Below are 4,653 nucleotides of genomic sequence, written 5' to 3' on the forward strand. Positions count from 1 at the left end.
CCAACTTCAGTATTGATTCAGACATTCTAAAAATAATTCGAAAATCCCGAAGAGACATAATATTCAAAGAAACAATTTTTTTTCAACAAATATTCGGAAGATAATTTATTTAACATTATAAATCAAGAAAAAAATTGGTAGTTGAAAAATAACTTAATCAAAATAATTTAAAATTTTTAGCTTTAATGCAGAATCTCAAATTTTCATAGTAGATCGGTCTTGTATAAATAAAATATTAAGCCGGCCTTGTATCCGAAAAGAATGAAAGAAATTAAAGTAAATGGCTGAAAAAATGTTCAGCTTTTTGTTAAAAAGTATGAAAGGAAATTGAGCTATTAACTTCTTCAACAGCCTTTATGTGAACTGAACCAAAAAATCGTTTTCTGAATTGGAAAAATTTTATTTTTAATACTCGTACAGTAGGTTAGAGCCCATATTGTCAGCATCGCTCAATTAAATCGGAATTAACTTATAATTGTTATAATGTGATCAATTTGAATAGAATTAATTAATGAATAGAAATAGTGGAACTGATGAACAATATGTATTCTGTATAATTATGAAAGATATTATAAACGATGTCAGTATTATTTTAATTTCTGAAGAATACTCCTTTTAATTTTCTTGCTCGATTTATTTAAGAAATGGAGAATATTTATTATTAATTACTTTTAGGTATGTTATAATGACGACAACAAAATGTAAATGAATTTAACAGAAATTTTTTATATAGAATAACAATTATTAACACAAACTTCAAAAATCCACTTTTTCTCTCAACTTTTTACTTTAAAAAAAACAGAACGTTTAGGTCTTTGGGCCATTTTCAAGGAGACAACCTTACTCACTGAATTGTTATAATTCATTAAATCGTCTTTTTTTTTCGTAGGCTAATTGCACACGTCTTATATAAACTATATAATTCCAATACAAAAACTAACCTCTTAAGCAATATTAACAATTTTTGAGTTAATATGTGGAATAGTTTTTGTATTTAATTATATAGTTTATATAATACGTGGACAGTTAACCAGCAAAAAAAAAAAAATTTAATTAATTATGACATCAATGGTCACAATCAAAGTTGTCTCCTTAAAATGGTCAAAGGGTCGAAACGTTGGAGGTTTTTTAAAATAAAAATTTGAGAGAAAGAGTAGATCTTTGAAGTTTGTTTTTCACTTTCACACAATAATTACATTAAACCAGTAATTAAATAATAATGTTAATTGAACAATGGTGATAATCCACACCCGGTCCATGTAAGCAGTTACTAATAATTTACATCGATCTTACCTGGAGGATTCGATCACCGAATCTCAACAATCCACCAATATCTTCCAAATTACTTTTCTATTCTCCAGTATTTCTATTCCAGCCAAAAAGGCCCATTCCAGATGTTGCCATACGGTGGAGGTAAGTGTGTGGGGGAGAACAGAGGCGATAGGTCAATTTAATTTGGAGGATTACCGGCAGGGGGAGCGCACCCCGGACAACGGAAACCGAAGAAACGGAAGGAACTCCCTCACTGCATTACCACAAACAGATAACTTTTTTTTTTTATTCTCGTAAATTTATTCTCTTTGTGAACTCGATGAGGTGTGTTCGACGTTTTGGGGAAGTGGCATTGTGAATATATTATTGTAATCGAGTTTTTGTCGGCAGTTTGTCATCGATTAATGATGTTATCTCCAGTGTTGTTCCTTCCCGTTGTTCTCTTCTGTTAATAATACTGCATAAAATTATGATTCGGTTTATCCCTAATGGCAATAAAGGATGAAAATCCAACGAGTACTAACTAAATTTTAAGCGAATCCAAGATATTTTGTAGACAATACATTGCTAATGTATTGATTGTTCGACTATATTATAAATATAATTACTCGCGTTTTAATGTGTACTAATATATAAAGATATAGGAACAAATGTGATCAACATGATTTATTTTATTTGCTTTATTTTAATCCCTTATCTTAGTTGTTGTTATTTGTTTTGCTATTAATTTTTTTTTTATTAGATAGATAGATTTATTTATTGATAGATATTACAATCTGCCACACAGTTGTGGGCAATAGGTAATATTGATGAATGATCTCATACATACTAAAATAAAAAAAAAATAATAATAAAAAAAAATAAAAATAATGAAATAAAATAAAATAAAAAATCTCTCTTAAAATATATACAAACAAAAGAATAGACAAGATGAACATAATCAGACTATCTGTATGAAATATAAATAAATAAATTTGCTATTAATTAATTCAATTTTCCACCTATATTATTACGATGTGTAAAAATTATTTGATTATCATTAATATCTATTTTAGCTTATACATATGAATTTTAATGTATTTTAATATACATATTTATTTACTTTTCTATTTTTTTATTTAATATGGAATGGTTTATGTATGTATGGTATGATTACTTACGAGCTTTGCTCCTCGTTGTAGTAGACTTTATTATTTTAATAATAGTTTTAAAATTAGACCGAAAATAAAACAAACTGGAAAGTGTATTTGTTTGAACGCAGTAATTTCAGAAAATACTGGTCCGACTCAAGTTCGGCAAACAACAATTATTATTATTCCTCTTAATTAATTGGTTCTTAAACAATTTTCATCTTTAGTATTTAGCGATTTTTCGGAAGTTTTCCTAACACAAAAAAATTCTCATGTTTTTTGTGGATATTTGTCTTCAGGACACAACACAATAAAAAATATGCGGGATATGAATACGTCTTAAAATCGAAATCCATAAACAAAAGTATTCCTTTCAATTGGAAATATCAGAGTTAGGTACATTAGAGATGAAATAGAGGACAGTGAAAAAAAAAACCATCGTACCTGTGTTCATCAAAAAGTTGTTGGGAGGTGAAGAAAATAATCCAGAATGTTTTGGAAAAAAATATATTTTTTTTAAATTACAATAGAATCCACGTTAATCTGCCAAGAATTAACAGCCCTCAAGAGAAAATAAAAATAGATATCAGAGAAAATAAACTAGATAGAGTTCTAATCATGAAAAAAAATCAATAAACTTTTCAAAAATCTCAATAATACCCCGCATTTTCCAGTCGAAGAGGGTCCGTTACCTATGACTAAATTTGAACAAATGCCTGTCTTGGAATCCTCATACAAGACTGGAAAGACAGAAAACTTCTCTCGATTCCGACTATTAAGACATTTACTATACAAATGATCAAAATTACAAAATAATTCATATATATGACTATAATAAGGCCTATCTGGATTTACGGAGTAGAGCTTTGGGGCTCATCCTTACAATCCAAAGTCCTTAATGCTCCCTACTGTATCACCAATAAAATGATCCATAAAGACCTCCATGTTCTATATGTTGCCAATTTGGCCAGCACCATATACTAATCCTTCCATGATAAACTCCCTAATCACCTAAAATCACTCATTTCTAACCTGGGTTCTCCTTCAGTACTTGATATTCCTCTCAGGCGTCAGAAAAGAAGATAACATCGAGATCTTCTTCTCTAGAAATGTTATTGATTTTATATCCATGTTATATGATTATATATTTATGTATGCATATATTTGTATGGTTATGGTTAGATTCTCTACATCTGTATTATGTCACCAAATTTAATTGTATATATTTTTAATACATTTGTAAATATCAGTAAATAAATAATTTTTAAAAAGCCACAAATTTTTATATTTTATTTTTGTAGAACTATATTCTTATACTGGAATTTCTTTACATAGCAAACACGGATATTATATAGTGTTGTTTTACATGGCTGTGAATATATTTCTTTAAAATACCTTCACTGGCAACGTGAACCTAGGGTTCTAGTCCCGAGGTGGCCCGTTAACAGGGGTTCTAGAGTATTAAGAACATCAAACTGCACTAAAATAAATGAAAATATTATACAAAATTAATTTTTGTAATTTTTCTAGAGATCAATTTATACAAATTATGTAGTTATTTGTTGTGAATTTTAATGCTCTAGGTGCACACCAACTATGTGAATTATCTACAAGTTTTTAACCTACTGAATCCCAATTCAGAATATTGTAATTGAATGAGTAAGTCCACTGAGAAACGAAATTTATCCGCTTATATTTCAATCCTGTCGGCCTATTTAAATATGTGATATTTTTCTTTTTAGATTTATTTTATACCGAATGATATTTCAACATTCAAAACCACGACGAATTCATGAAATTGTTATAAAAACAAAGAAGAAAAAAAAAACTGACAGAAATATGTACATTTCAAACATTGAAAACAAATGCACTCTCTCTCTCTCTCACTTAAAAGCCTTTTTTCCCTTCCATTTATATCAATGGCAAAGAGAACCAATCAGAACCCGGCGTATCGTTAATCACCCGCGGACTGTTCCGGAGGGAACTGACACTGGCTGAGGGAAAACACAACTGGACTAATGAAAAATCGTGGGGGAAAAAATAGGGAATTTTATAGAGGAGGGAGGAAGATGATGGGAATGTTCTATCAATTCACTGTAAGAAAAATATATAGATGTAATGGGTTAATTGGTTCAAACATCTCATATAACCGATTGAAATAGTTAGAAGACAAATATTAGAATTATATCCTGTATATGTTAGAAAAATATGTCCTTAAATGATTTTAAAAGATCATGTGGAACAGGAAAGG

This window comes from Halyomorpha halys, unplaced genomic scaffold (genome assembly GCF_000696795.3).
Source record: "Halyomorpha halys isolate HHAL.00 unplaced genomic scaffold, Hhal_1.1 Scaffold376.1, whole genome shotgun sequence".
NCBI classification, from domain to species: domain Eukaryota; kingdom Metazoa; phylum Arthropoda; class Insecta; order Hemiptera; family Pentatomidae; genus Halyomorpha; species Halyomorpha halys.